Genomic DNA, 16,868 nt, shown 5'->3' with positions numbered 1-16,868 from the left:
ATTTGGTCTAATGATTTTGGTTTTGTTGATTAGTTGCTTAATAATGATGATTTATCATTTCAGGCAGAAGAACAGCCATGTGATGCTGAGTCCGCTGACACTGAACTCTCCAGACAGAGTCCATCATCCTCCATCATGCAGGTAGGACTCACTTTATTGTGTTTTGTGTTTCATTTTTAGTCAAATATGTACAACTTTGCTCTTGTGCACACTGTTTGGTTGAGTTTAGATCACTGCAACATTGGTTTTACACATGCTGCTAAGCACAGTCTAGTTTCCTGATTCAGTTGGGACCAACCAGTCATTACTATGACTACTATGTTACACACTTGTCTGGTGTTTTCTTATTGTGGGGGACCATCGTAGCTGATTCAGTTGGGACCAACCAGTCATTACTGTGACTGCTATCTTATACACTTGTCTGGTGTTTCTTTATTTGGGGGGACCACCGTAGCTGATTCAGTTGGGACCAACCAGTCATTACTATGACTACTATGTTACACACTTGTTTGGTGTTTCTTTATTTGGGGGGACCACCGTAGCTGATTCAGTTGGGACCAACCAGTCATTACTATGACTACTATGTTACACACTTGTTTGGTGTTTCTTTATTTGGGGGGACCATCGTAGCTGATTCAGTTGGGACCAACCAGTCATTACTGTGACTGCTATCTTATACACTTGTCTGGTGTTTCTTCATTTGTGGGGACCACCGTAGCTGAGAGATAATCTCCACATTTACTGATACTGATATTACTCTTTGATTCACAATGTCAACAACACACCATATATTACATAGAGCCTATAACACTGGGCTACGTTTGCTTTCTATAGTTCACATCACTTCTATCACAGGTCAATCCAACCCTGTAACACTTGATATTCACTTGTTTTCAGCTGTAACAATCACTGCAGTATTATAACAGGCTACACAAACGTCACATTGGCTAGAACCAAGTTCAACTTATGTGGAAAAAATATGACTTGGAGCCAGATACTCACAGATGTTGATATTTATGTAAATTATTTATGTTCTCCTTTAACTGTTGCTTATTATTTGGTCTAATGATTTTGGTTTTGTTGATTAGTTGCTTAATAATGATGATTTATCATTTCAGGCAGAAGAACAGCCATGTGATGCTGAGTCCGCTGACACTGAACTCTCCAGACAGAGTCCATCATCCTCCATCATGCAGGTAGGACTCACTTTATTGTGTTTTGTGTTTCATTTTTAGTCAAATATGTACAACTTTGCTCTTGTGCACACTGTTTGGTTGAGTTTAGATCAGTGCAACATTGGTTTTACACATGCTGCTAAGCACAGTCTGGTTTCCTGATTCAGTTGGGACCAACCAGTCATTACTATGACTACTATGTTACACACTTGTCTGGTGTTTCTTTATTTGGGGGGACCACCGTAGCTGATTCAGTTGGGACCAACCAGTCATTACTGTGACTGCTATCTTATACACTTGTCTGGTGTTTCTTTATTTGTGGGGACCACCGTAGCTGAGAGATAATCTCCACATTTACTGATACTGATATTACTCTTTCATTCACAATGTCAACAACACACCATATATTACATAGAGCCTATAACACTGGGCTACGTTTGCTTTCTATAGTTCACATCACTTCTTCTATCACAGGTCAATCCAACCCTGTAACACTTGATATTCACTTGTTTTCAGCTGTAACAATCACTGCAGTATTAAAACAGGCTACACACAAACGTCACATTGGCTAGAACCAAGTTCAACTTATGTGGAAAAAATATGACTTGGAGCCAGATACTCACAGATGTTGATATTTATGTAAATTATTTATGTTCTCCTTTAACTGTTGCTTATTATTTGGTCTAATGATTTTGGTTTTGTTGATTAGTTGCTTAATAATGATGATTTATCATTTCAGGCAGAAGAACAGCGATGTGATGCTGAGTCCGCTGACACTGAACTCTCCAGACAGAGTCCATCATCCTCCATCATGCAGGTAGGACTCACTTTATTGTGTTTTGTGTTTCATTTTTAGTCAAATATGTACAACTTTGCTCTTGTGCACACTGTTTGGTTGAGTTTAGATCAGTGCAACATTGGTTTTTACACATGCTGCTAAGCACAGTCTGGTTTCCTGATTCAGTTGGGACCAACCAGTCATTACTATGACTACTATGTTACACACTTGTCTGGTGTTTCTTTATTTGGGGGGACCATCGTAGCTGATTCAGTTGGGACCAACCAGTCATTACTGTGACTGCTATCTTATACACTTGTCTGGTGTTTCTTCATTTGTGGGGACCACCGTAGCTGAGAGATAATCTCCACATTTACTGATACTGATATTACTCTTTCATTCACAATGTCAACAACACACCATATATTACATAGAGCCTATAACACTGGGCTACGTTTGCTTTCTATAGTTCACATCACTTCTATCACAGGTCAATCCAACCCTGTAACACTTGATATTCACTTGTTTTCAGCTGTAACAATCACTGCAGTATTATAACAGGCTACACACAAACGACACATTGACTAGAACCAAGTTCAACTTATGTGGAAAAAATATGATTTGGAGCCAGATACTCACAGATGTTGATATTTATGTAAATTATTGATGTTCTCCTTTAACTGTTGCTTATTATTTGGTCTAATGATTTTGGTTTTGTTGATTAGTTGCTTAATAATGATGATTTATCATTTCAGGCAGAAGAACAGCCATGTGATGCTGAGTCCGCTGACACTGAACTCTCCAGACAGAGTCCATCATCCTCCATCATGCAGGTAGGACTCACTTTATTGTGTTTTGTGTTTCATTTTTAGTCAAATATGTACAACTTTGCTCTTGTGCACACTGTTTGGTTGAGTTTAGATCAGTGCAACATTGGTTTTACACATGCTGCTAAGCACAGTCTGGTTTCCTGATTCAGTTGGGACCAACCAGTCATTACTATGACTACTATGTTACACACTTGTCTGGTGTTTCTTTATTTGGGGGGACCATCGTAGCTGATTCAGTTGGGACCAACCAGTCATTACTGTGACTGCTATCTTATACACTTGTCTGGTGTTTCTTCATTTGTGGGGACCACCGTAGCTGAGAGATAATCTCCACATTTACTGATACTGATATTACTCTTTCATTCACAATGTCAACAACACACCATATATTACATAGAGCCTATAACACTGGGCTACGTTTGCTTTCTATAGTTCACATCACTTCTATCACAGGTCAATCCAACCCTGTAACACTTGATATTCACTTGTTTTCAGCTGTAACAATCACTGCAGTATTAAAACAGGCTACACACAAACGACACATTGACTAGAACCAAGTTCAACTTATGTGGAAAAAATATGATTTGGAGCCAGATACTCACAGATGTTGATATTTATGTAAATTATTGATGTTCTCCTTTAACTGTTGCTTATTATTTGGTCTAATGATTTTGGTTTTGTTGATTAGTTGCTTAATAATGATGATTTATCATTTCAGGCAGAACAGTCATGTGATGCTGAGTCCGCTGACACTGAACTCTCCAGACAGAGTCCATCATTCTCCATCATGCAGGTAGGACTCACTTTATTGTGTTTTGTGTTTCATTTTTAGTCAAATATGTACAACTTTGCTCTTGTGCACACTGTTTGGTTGAGTTTAGATCACTGCAACATTGGTTTTACACATGCTGCTAAGCACAGTCTGGTTTCCTGATTCAGTTGGGACCAACCAGTCATTACTATGACTACTATGTTACACACTTGTCTGGTGTTTCTTTATTTGGGGGGACCACCGTAGCTGATTCAGTTGGGACCAACCAGTCATTACTATGACTACTATGTTACACACTTCTTTGGTGTTTCTTTATTTGGGGGGACCATCGTAGCTGATTCAGTTGGGACCAACCAGTCATTACTGTGACTGCTATCTTATACACTTGTCTGGTGTTTCTTTATTTGTGGGGACCACCGTAGCTGAGAGATAATCTCCACATTTACTGATACTGATATTACTCTTTGATTCACAATGTCAACAACACACCGTATATTACATAGAGCCTATAACACTGGGCTACGTTTGCTTTCTATAGTTCACATCACTTCTATCACAGGTCAATCCAACCCTGTAACACTTGATATTCACTTGTTTTCAGCTGTAACAATCACTGCAGTATTAAAACAGGCTACACAAACGTCACATTGGCTAGAACCAAGTTCAACTTATGTGGAAAAAATATGACTTGGAGCCAGATACTCACAGATGTTGATATTTATGTAAATTATTTATGTTCTCCTTTAACTGTTGCTTATTATTTGGTCTAATGATTTTGGTTTTGTTGATTAGTTGCTTAATAATGATGATTTATCATTTCAGGCAGAACAGTCATGTGATGCTGAGTCCGCTGACACTGAACTCTCCAGACAGAGTCCATCATCCTCCATCATGCAGGTAGGACTCACTTTATTGTGTTTTGTGTTTCATTTTTAGTCAAATATGTACAACTTTGCTCTTGTGCACACTGTTTGGTTGAGTTTAGATCAGTGCAACATTGGTTTTACACATGCTGCTAAGCACAGTCTGGTTTCCTGATTCAGTTGGGACCAACCAGTCATTACTATGACTACTATGTTACACACTTGTCTGGTGTTTCTTTATTTGGGGGGACCATCGTAGCTGATTCAGTTGGGACCAACCAGTCATTACTGTGACTGCTATCTTATACACTTGTCTGGTGTTTCTTTATTTGGGGGGACCACCGTAGCTGATTCAGTTGGGACCAACCAGTCATTACTATGACTACTATGTTACACACTTGTCTGGTGTTTCTTTATTTGGGGGGACCATCGTAGCTGATTCAGTTGGGACCAACCAGTCATTACTATGACTACTATGTTACACACTTGTCTGGTGTTTCTTCATTTCTGGGGACCACCGTAGCTGAGAGATAATCTTCACATTTACTGATACTGATATTACTCTTTCATTCACAATGTCAACAACACACCACATATTACATAGAGCTTATAACACTGGGCTACTTTTGCTTTCTATAGTTCACATCACTTCTATCACAGGTCAATCAAACCCTGTAACACTTGATATTCATTTGTTTTCAGCTGTAACAATCACTGCAGTATTATAACTAGAACCAAGTTCAACTTATGTGGAAAAAATATGATTTGGAGCCAGATACTCACAGATGTTGATATTTATGTAAATTATTGATGTTCTCCTTTAACGGTTGCTTATTATTTGGTCTAATGATTTTGGTTTTGTTGATTAGTTGCTTAATAATGATGATTTATCATTTCAGGCAGAACAGCCATGTGATGCTGAGTCCGCTGACACTGAACTCTCCAGACAGAGTCCATCATCCTCCATCATGCAGGTAGGACTCACTTTATTGTGTTTTGTGTTTCATTTTTAGTCAAATATGTACAACTTTGCTCCTGTGCACACTGTTTGGTTGATTTTAGATCAGTGCAACATTGGTTTTACACATGCTGCTAAGCACAGTCTGGTTTCCTGATTCAGTTGGGACCAACCAGTCATTACTATGAATACTATGTTACACACTTGTCTGGTGTTTCTTTATTTGGGGGGACCACCGTAGCTGAGAGATAATCTCCACATTTACTGATACTGATATTACTCTTTCATTCACAATGTCAACAACACACCATATATTACATAGAGCCTATAACACTAGGCTACGTTTGCTTTCTATAGTTCACATCACTTCTATCACAGGTCAATCCAACCTTGTAATACTTGATATTCACTTGTTTTCAGCTGTAACAATCACTGCAGTATTATAACAGGCTACACACAAACGTCACATTGACAAGAACCAAGTTCAATTTATGTGGAAAAAATATGATTTGGAGCCAGATACTCACAGATGTTGATATTTATGTTCTCCTTTAACTGTTGCTTATTATTTGGTCTAATGATTTTGGTTTTGTTGATTAGTTGCTTAATAATGATGATTTATCATTTCAGGCAGAAGAACAGCCATGTGATGCTGAGTCCGCTGACACTGAACTCTCCAGACAGAGTCCATCATCCTCCATCATGCAGGTAGGACTCACTTTATTGTGTTTTGTGTTTTATTTTTAGTCAAATATGTACAACTTTGCTCTTGTGCACACTGTTTGGTTGAGTTTAGATCAGTGCAACATTGGTTTTACACATGCTGCTAAGCACAGTCTGGTTTCCTGATTCAGTTGGGACCAATCAGTCATTACTATGAATACTATGTTACACACTTGTCTGGTGTTTCTTTATTTGGGGGGACCACCGTAGCTGATTCAGTTGGGACCAACCAGTCATTACTATGACTACTATGTTACACACTTGTCTGGTGTTTCTTTATTTGGGGGGACCATCGTAGCTGATTCAGTAGGGACCAACCAGTCATTACTGTGACTGCTATCTTATACACTTGTCTGGTGTTTCTTCATTTCTGGGGACCACCGTAGCTGAGAGATAATCTCCACATTTACTGATACTGATATTACTCTTTCATTCACAATGTCAACAACACACCATATATTACATAGAGCTTATAACACTGGGCTACTTTTGCTTTCTATAGTTCACATCACTTCTTCTATCACAGGTCAATCAAACCCTGTAACACTTGATATTCATTTGTTTTCAGCTGTAACAATCACTGCAGTATTATAACTAGAACCAAGTTCAACTTATGTGGAAAAAATATGACTTGGAGCCAGATACTCACAGACATTGATATTTATGTAAATTATTGATGTTCTCCTTTAACGGTTGCTTATTATTTGGTCTAATGATTTTGGTTTTTTTGATTAGTTGCTTAATAATGATGATTTATCATTTCAGGCAGAAGAACAGCCATGTGATGCTGAGTCCGCTGACACTGAACTCTCCAGACAGAGTCCATCATCCTCCATCATGCAGGTAGGACTCACTTTATTGTGTTTTGTGTTTCATATTTAGTCAAATATGTACAACTGTGCTCTTGTGCACACTGTTTGGTTGAGTTTAGATCAGTGCATCATTGGTTTTACACATGCTGCAAGCACAGTCTGGTTTCCTGATTCAGTTGGGACCAACCAGTCATTACTATGACTACTATGTTCAGGGTTTCCCCCAGTGTATTATAAGCCTGGCGGCCCGCCAGGCCTTACTTGACCCCCTGCCAGGCTAAGCATCGTTTATTAATTTTTTTAATCAGTTTTTATACTCAATAAACACGTGATCAGGTGTCTTTTTCATCACCTGACAACGTTACAACTTCGTCGCACATAACGAGACACGTCACGGACATCATGCTCATCAGACAATAGACAGCATCGACCGCTGCTTCACCAGCTGACCGAGAGGAACGCACCGGGTTCACGTTAACGTGAGCGGAGCCGCAGCTCCAGAGGCTCAGTCAGCTGCTGCAGCTGTTAGCTGTTAGCTGGTAGCTGTTAGCTGTTAGCACGTCGTCCCCTGCAGCGTCAGAGCTCCGGACTCCTGTGAGCCGCGGGGCTTTCACCTGATGTGAAAATGATCCATTGTTTCATTTTTCAGCTCGTAAAGTTCGCGATCACACACGTTTGTTCTAGTAGATCCGTGAGTGTCACGTTTCCATGACGACTGACCGGAAAAAGAGCGTGGTACGTCATGTGCACGTGACTTCAGATGTAAAAAATAAATAAACAAAACAAAACATGGATGATGGATCTATAATACAGCCATGGAAATAAGGCTAGATTTTAACAATGGAGACACCAGGCAGTTGTTTTTTAGTTTTTAATGCAAACAGTTGATGTTATTTATTTAAATATTTTTTTATAATTATAATTATTAGGCCTACTTTTTTTTGTGGTTGATTGAACAGCATTTCAAGAGTGCCTTTCTGTAAGACTCTGCTATAGCTGGTGTTTAAGTTACATAAAGTCTTATAATAACAGATGTTTATGATAATATTTTCAAATTTCTAGTCAACTTTTAACATTGATCTTAAGGCCTTATGGAATCACACCTGCTAAATGCTACTGCTCCATTAATGAATCTGTTCCCTACAGGGCCCTGCCATCGGTCAGGGTCAGGCCCCTGTCACAAAAAAACACGCTTGGGCACCGGTGGCCCGCCGATGGGCCGCTGGTGCCACCCTACCACCGGGCTTAACAAGTTTTCTGGGGGAAACCCTGATGTTACACACTTGTCTGGTGTTTCTTTATTTGGGGGGACCATCGTAGCTGATTCAGTTGGGACCAACTAGTCATTACTATGACTACTATGTTACACACTTGTCTGGTGTTTCTTCATTTGGGGGGACCATCGTAGCTGATTCAGTTGGGACCAACCAGTCATTACTGTGACTGCTATCTTACACACTTGTCTGGTGTTTCTTCATTTGTGGGGACCACCGTAGCTGAGAGATAATCTCCACATTTACTGATAATGATATTACTCTTTCATTCACAATGTCAACAACACACCATATATTACATAGAGCTTATAACACTGGGCTACTTTTGCTTTCTATAGTTCACATCACTTCTTCTATCACAGGTCAATCAAACCCTGTAACACTTGATATTCATTTGTTTTCAGCTGTAACAATCACTGCAGTATTAAAACAGGCTACACAAACGTCACATCAACCAGAATCACGTTCAAAACATTTAAAAAAAATAATTTAAAAAACATGTTTGTTTCAGTTTAGATCAGTGCACATTTGGTGTCAAACCAAGCACTGTCTTGTTTCCTCATTCAAATGTGTGTTGCAATTTCTTTCTTGTCGTTTATTCAAGTTAAAATCAGTGTTCACAACCATTCTATTATCGGCATCAGATTCATGAGAAATCGCAATCAACTTCAATCTTTAAAGATTATATGAAATTGTTTCACATACCATTCACAATGACTGTGATTGGTACCATCTGTTATCTTTTTAGCCAAATCATTTTGTAATATATATTTAAAAAAATAATTATTTCAACAGTAATAGGCTTCAAGAAAACGATTGGCTCCATTTTAAATCCATTTAATGCCAACATTGATCTCGATCATCATAAAATATGTAAATGATCCCAAAGGTTTTTAATCTCAGTTTGTCAATATATTTTGTGTATATGTGTGCCATCATTCATATTTTAATTCTCCACTATTTCTTTTAAAGGACTTGGATGAACCAGAAGTTGGTCTTTCAGCAAACAAACATGAAATCATTCCTTGCCTTGTAGACTACTCAGATTCTGATGAATCTCAAGGTCCATGCACCAGTCCTTCCCAGCTAAATGGAAGCAGCCAGGTATTTTGAAGTTGAATACATATTAGTCTAGACCAGACATTTGTGTTATTGTCCTTTTTCATCTTGTACATTGGTACAAATGTAAATTAAATTTTTTTGGACATCATAGATATGGAGTCCGACTTCTGAATCTGATCTTACCCTCACTGACCAGGACAGACAGTCCATTCCAAGGTTGAGGAGGACGAAGAGTGTACAGGTGTGCAACACACATAATGTAGAGAAAATATTAACGTATGTGCTTAACTTTTTGCCCTTTAAGTATGTATGATTTAAATGTAATTCCTTTTCTCTTCTGAAGATGAAAGAGCAGATGGAATTTGATTCAGATGAACTCTTTGATCCCAGCTCGGATGGCAGTGAAGAAGAATATATTCCCAAGAGTGTTGAAGATACTTCTGAAGATACAGACACAAGTGACATTATTGTCTCAATTGACCAGAAAATGAAGAATAAGCTGATATTTCCAAACCTAGGAAAGATGGTGGATGTCAGAGATGAATGTCTGTCACTGCAAGAACTTGACAATACCTCTTTGAAGCCAACTACTGAGAGAGGGCGCTCACCTAGAAGAAAAGAAAGTACCTCTGGAAAGAGACATAGAAGGAGATGTTCAAGTAGTGTATCCTGCCCAACTACACAAACAAGTACTGGTAACGCCACAAAACAGAGAGGAGGGGGAGACACTGGAGCCCTGTTGGAAGATTCACCAACTGATTTAGAGAAAAATCTACCTGATGGAGCATCTTCCCTGGGTGGAATCTCTGATTCTTTACCTGCCATACCTGCCGTTTGTAAAAAAGAGGATGGATCAAGAATTTATAACAAAAAACAGTATTGTTTGTACTGCAAGGTGGGGTTTATAAAAATGGCAAGGCATCTGGAGCGTGCTCATAAAGACAAGCCAGAGGTTGCAAGGGCTGTGTCCTTTCCAAAAGGCTCGAAGGAAAGACGCATGCATATCGAACATTTGCGAAATAAGGGCAACTTTGCACACAATGTTGAAGTGTTGAATTCTGGTGTTGGAACTCCTGTGCCACGCAAACAACCAAAAGAAGAATCTCAAGTGCAGGATTTTCTACATTGTGCATATTGTCAGGGCTTCTTTGTAAAAAAGGTACTTTGGAAGCACATGAAGGTCTGCAAATTCAAGCCAAGTATTCCACTAAAACCTGGCAGAACGCGTGTGCAGGCCCTCTGTGGATTTACAGCACCTCCACCACCTGGAGTCAAGGAACAGCTTTGGAAACTGCTGAACAACATGATTCAGGATGATGTATACTTTGCTGTTAAAGCTGATGCCTGTATCATGGAATATGGGGAACATTTATACAACAGGCTTGGACATGATGTCGGCAAACACGAGTATATTCGTCAAAAATTGAGAGAGCTGGGGAGGCTGCTAATATGTTCGAGAAAAAACACTCCCTTGAAGACGATCAAAGACCACATCAAACCTGCAAATTTCATGCATGTTGTCCAGGCTGTGAGAGACATGGCAGGTTACAATTGTGAAACACAGGCATACAAGTGCCCGAGTCTGGCGCTCAAAATTGGATACAGCTTGAAAAAGCTTTCAATGTTGGTTGAAAGCAGTGCTAATGTACAAAGTGACTTCAGTGCAGCAAAAGAAGCACGCACGTTTCGCAGAGTGTATGATACAAGGTGGAATGAATTGATATCATCAGGATCACTTAGAACGCTGAAGGAGTCTAAGTGGAATACTCCTCAGTTACTCCCATTCACTAAAGATGTGCAGACACTCCATTCCTATTTAGATGCTCAGCAACAAGATCTTGTCAGAAAACTGTCTCAGAGACAGCCCTCACGACATATACAGACCTGACAAAGGTAATTTTGACACAAGTCATTTTGTTTAACAGACGAAGAGCTGGGGAAGTGTCAAAAATTCCGCTTTCTGTTTATTTGTCTTACAAGCCATCAGACTCACAGGAGGATGTGAATATTGCACTCTCAGATCTAGAGAAGAAACTCTGTCAGCATTTCCGAAGAATAGAAATCAGAGGTAAAAGGGAGAGAAAAGTACCTGTACTTTTGACCCCAGCAATGCAAGAGGCATTGGACCTGCTCGTCAGAAAAAGACAGGAATGTGGGATTCTCCCAGAAAACATATACCTATTTGCAAGACCATCCAGTTTGGTTTGCTACTGTGGGTCTGATAGTCTTCGATACTTTGCGAGGGTCTGTGGCGCAAAGAGCCCAGAAAGTCTAACTTCGACAAAGTTACGTAAACAAACAGGAACCTTGTCCCAAGTCCTTAACCTGAATAATACGGAACTGGATCAACTCGCCGATTTCCTTGGACATGATGTCAGAGTGCACAGACCAGTTTTACAGACTCCTGAGGGCACACTCCAGCTAGCGAAAATTAGCAAAGTCCTAATGGCCCTGGAGCAGGGACGTCTGGCTGAATTCAAGGGCAAGTCCCTTGATGACATCAACATTGATCCTGAAGGTATCTAATATTTAATTGTTCCACATTTAAAACAATCTGCTTATTTGCCTTGGCATTATTAGTGTGTAATGCATTTTCCTCTCTCCTCTTCTGATCCTCCACAGAGAATGTGCACCTAGACAGCGACCAGGACAGAGACCCTGAGGTAGCATGTGAGTCAGACTCACTGGGTAAGTGTTTTTTTTATTTTTATTCTAAAGAAAAATAGAATACTATCAAAAGTATTAAAATACTTTTTTCTGATTTTGAGTTCATTCTGATATTGATATTTCCTAAATATTGATAAAATATGTTGATTTGAAGCAAATCCTCAAGATGTGATTGAAGAATAGATTTCTCTCTCAGAGACAGCCAGTGTGATACATTTGTCACTTAGCAATTTTCCTCCCTCCCCTTCTGATCCTCCACAGAGAATGTGCACCTCGACAGTGACCAGGACAGAGACCCTGAGGCACCACATGACCCTGAAGCAGCCTATGAGTCGAACTCACTGGGTAAGTGTTTATATATAATCCTAAATATTAATAGAATAATATAATAAGGAAAAAATACTTTTTGATTGTCGTCTGATTAAGAGTTCATTCTGATACTGATATTTCCTAAATATTAAAATATGTATGTAAGAAATTTTAATAAAGGTTGTGTAACGGAACAGCTTCGGTGATGATACACTGGCTGTGTATATACTGGCCTAATCCTCCGGTCAGAGAAGACGCAGCAACTTCTCTCCTTTAGATGAATTTATTGACCTCTATCCAATTGAACATGACACTGTGGTACATTTGTGTGGTTTGTGATGTCTGCAGAGGACAACAATAATAAACAGTATTAATTAACTTACTTTACAGTAGCATTAATAATAATTAAACTACAGTGGCATTAGTAATAGAATAACACAAATTACAACAAACGTGAGTAACGTGTCATACTGCAAATCGCCAGTAGGAGGCACTGTAGGATCATTAATGAACACAATGGCCTGGCGCAGCAGGCAGGTCACGTGACCAAGCTAGACTGAAACAGCCCCGTCGACTACCGATCCGGTCAATAGCAGCTTCAATGAACGGCAGCTACACCGCTAAATAAACATTCACAGAAGAAAATAAATGTATGATAATTAACTGAGTTACATGTCGAACGTATTCTATGGGGCTCGGTAAGACATGCTAAATGCTAAGCTAACGAGCAAACGAGCATATTACCCAGCTAATATTATTAGCTCTCGTCACATATGAAATATAAACAACATTCATTCATCACGTAACTTACATCATCACCGACGCACACTGTTGTACAGTACAAAGAGATGAAGGAAAGCACTGGTGATCGGCAGAAGGTAACTCAACCAGGTAACTGCACCGAAGTTTATTGAACACACTGCGCATGCGCAAACAGTCCATCAGTCTCTGCGTGAAGCAGCTTGCTGTGACGTGTACTCCTCACAGCAGGGAATTCACAACAGGTTGTATTTGGAGACAGACACTTATTTTTTTAAACATCTGTTCTTCCTACAGCTTTGGCAACACTGTATTCAAATAGTCCTGCTAATTAAGGACTTTGAATTAGAGAGACTGAGGGATAGAGACAGACAGAGAAATAGACAGAGTCACAGAGATCATTAGAATAATTGGACATACCATTGTCATTATAAATATTAGAATTATTTTGATACTTGATGAAAGTTCTTTTCTACATTCAGATTTGTCTTTTAATCAGTGAAAAATATGCTTGGTTGGATTGAGATCAGCTGACTTAATTTAATTTCATTGCCTTGAGAGGCGTTGTAAACACATCAGAATTAATCTTACAATGTGTATTGTTACACGTGGAGTGTGGGCCGACTCCATGGGTGACATATTTTGTATATAAGGTTGTCTCAAAAGATGAAGTCAAATCTGTGGGTCAGCATGTTTAGTTCAGTCCACAACTATTAACTGAACAACACAATGCAAAAAAAAATCAATAACAAAATCAAGGTATTCAAATTTCTTGTCTAAAATGAGTAGGTGAAAGAAAATGATCAATTCTGTATGAAAGCAAAGTTCTCATTCTGTATCATTCAAATATCTACACATAATTCATAAAAATAATTGCAATTTGTTAATTAATTGACCCTTTGTTGGCCTTCTGATTGGTCTGCTGATCCACCAATCAGAGCGCTTCTCCCCATGTCACATGTTGCACAACATTCTAAGGTTGGACAACCCTGGAATGAAACCCTATGAAACAAGATAGGTAGACAGCAATTTTTTTTGGCAAAAACTACTTAATAATTTTTCAATATGGTTAAAATGTGCCTGGGGTTCCTGCAATAGCGACTCACAATATCTGGAACGTATTCCTGGAGTCATTTTTATCCCATTCCCCAAACCTAAGACATCAATAAACATAGGCTACTTGGCCCATGTGTACTGCATAACATATTAGGCTACTTTAACCTTCTGTTAGTTGAGCTTAATAATAGGGTTTGGGGGTGGTCCACTAGGGGGAGCTCTAGGCATAGGTCAGGGGTTAACTGCAAAGTTTTGTTTGTTGTTGTTGTTGTGTGCAGTCCTCATGAGAAGTGAGTCTGTTTTCCCTGGCTGTACTTTGTGCTATTGAAGCTCATTCATCCCCCAGTCTACTCTCTGGTCGTGTTCATAAACAGAGAAGATCTAATACCTTCAAAGTTATCTAGCAAACGTAACATTACCGCTGCTAATGTCTTTTGAACTTTGTGAAGTTTTACGAGGAGAAACGGGAGATCGGCGGAGATTAAGCGTTAGCTTGTAGCTAACGTTAGCTAGCGTCGTTAGCTACTAGCTAGTGAGTGACCAAAACAATGATTTTTCCCCATTTTTCGGAAAAGTCAGGTAATGCCCGTTCAATCGCTATTGAGCCACGTCTGTCCTCTATCATGGACACTATTTTTCTGATGTATAAGTTAATTAAAATTTTCTTTACAAGCAATTTAAATCTGCCTAATTTTCAATGGTTTCCAATGGGAGTTAACCCTTCCGTGACCATTGTTTGTCCAACCTAGCAACAGTAACCGTGGGGGGCGGGGCCTTGACAAAGGGTCAATTGCTGCTAATCAGCTGTTGATTTACTGCCTCAAACGATCAACAAACTGTTACCATTAAGTAAATGAACCATAAAATACACACACTAAAACACTAAACACTCTAAAACAGAGGTGTCAAACTCATTTTCATTCAAGGGTCACATACAGACCAATTTGATCTGATGTGGGATCATTAAAAAGATGGAGGGAAAGAAGGAAGGAAATATGGAGGGAAAGAAGGAAATATGGAGGGAAAGAGGGAAGGAAATATGGAGGGAAGAAAGGTAGGAAGGACAGATGGAAGAAAGGGAAGAAGAACAGATGGTAGGAAGAAGGGAAGGAAGGAACAGATAAAGGATAAAAGGGAGTAGGAAGGACAGATGGAAGGGCAGGAGGAAGAAGGGGAGGAAGGGCAGGAGGAAGAAAGAGGTTAAAAGGAAGAAAGAGGTTAAAAGGGCAGAAGGAAGTCAGGTCAGGGAGGAAGGACAGAAGGGAAGAAGGACAGATGGAAGGGAAGAAGGACAGAAGGAAGACAGGGAGGAAGGACAGAAGGAAGACAGGGAGGAAGGACAGAAGGAAGACAGGGAGGAAGGATAGATGGAAGGAAGGCAGGGAGGAAGGATAGATGGAAGGAAGGAAAGGACAGAAGAAAGAAAGGATAAAAGGACAGATGGAAGGAAGGAAAGGACAGAAGAAAGAAAGGATAAAAGGACAGATGGAAGGAAGAAAGGACTGAAGAAAGAAAGGGAGGAAGGACCAAAGAAATGATAAAAGGAAGTAGGAAGGACAGATGGAAGGAAGGACAGAAGCAGAGTGCGAATTATACAATGACAATTGGGGGGGTCAACATTTTACACAGCGCGCAGTACAGCGCAGGCGCGTGCTTGAGTTAACAGAAGTCTTACAGTATCTTGCTTGTTCAATGAAATGTCTACAGTCTGTAGATGATGATAAACCAAATTTTACACAATTTTACAGTTCATGCGGCACATAATGTACCACACAAACAATTTTTGTAGTCACCAACAAAATATTCTAGATCTAAACTGCCGAAATTCAGACCCATGCACACACACCCTAGCAAAGACAATGAAATGGTTTAGTCCACTAGGGGTGTCTGAAATTTTACTACAAGCATTTTCCTGGCATGACTATGGAAATACTGTATATTGTAGTATTTATGATTACTAATAAGAAAGATACATGTTTCAACCCCCCCTATCTGTTATTTGTACTTCTTTTAGGGGGGTTGAAGTCGTAATTAGGGGGGTCAAACCCCCCCAAACCCCCCTGTAATTCGCACTATGGACAGAAGGAAGAAAGGGAGGAAGGACAGACGGAAGGAAGAAAGTGGGCCGGATTGCACCCCTTGGTGGGCCGTTTCTGGCCCACGGGCCGCATGTTTGACACCTGCCACATCTGGTTCCCTCCTACTTGCATGTCAGTAATTAGTTGTTGTTTTTTTTGTCTTTGGTTTTTAGAAACTTCTGTCACAACAGAGGAAAGTGAGACAGCAGGGTCAGATGTGAGCCACAGAAAAATAGTATCACAACAGGATCCTCACAAACCTCTGACGAGGTTGAAAGGTAAAGTTTTTAAAATTTTAATTTCAAGATTGGCTGCCAAAAAATAAGTAAATTAACGAGAGCTACTTTGTTTGTGTTGTGTGTTGGTGTATAGGGCGACAACCTAACAAAAAAAGGATGTGGGAGAAGGATGAGGTCGCTGCCAGTGGAAAGGCACATGATGTCCTTCATAGAGTCATGTCGGGTTCCTGGAAAAAGGGACTGTGACAAGTGCCTTGACAGTGAAAGAAAAGCCCTTCGAAATAGAAACTGGCTAAGTCTTAAGTTTTACGTTAAAAATCGCATCACAGCACTGAAAAAAAAAAAGTAGAGTTTAACCCTTAAAAAGGAAGGGAAGGAGGGAGGAAGAAGGATGGAAGGAGGGAGGGAGGGAAGGAGGGAGGAAGGGAAGGAGGGAGGAAGAAGGATTGAAGGAGGGAGGGAGGGAAGGAGGGAGGAAGAGGGATGGAAGGAGGAGGTAGGGAAGGAGGGAGG

The 16,868-nt window shown here is 39.8% G+C and overlaps 1 long non-coding RNA gene across 1 annotated transcript; it reads left to right on the top strand.

Moving 5' to 3' along the window:
• The first annotated feature begins 6,861 nt into the window (after window positions 1-6,861).
• LOC146974669 (uncharacterized) lies at window positions 6,862-10,258 on the top strand. Its single transcript, XR_015037564.1, has 4 exons — window positions 6,862-6,942; window positions 9,158-9,289; window positions 9,399-9,488; window positions 9,591-10,258. It is a non-coding gene; the product is annotated as an uncharacterized LOC146974669 (long non-coding RNA).
• Window positions 10,259-16,868: the final 6,610 nt, after the last annotated feature.

Source organism: Trachurus japonicus, chromosome 14 (assembly GCF_045865225.1).
Source record: "Trachurus japonicus isolate A0001 chromosome 14, Traja_1.0".
NCBI classification, from domain to species: Eukaryota; Metazoa; Chordata; class Actinopteri; order Carangiformes; family Carangidae; genus Trachurus; species Trachurus japonicus.
This window is presented reverse-complemented; position numbering and strand designations above follow the sequence as displayed.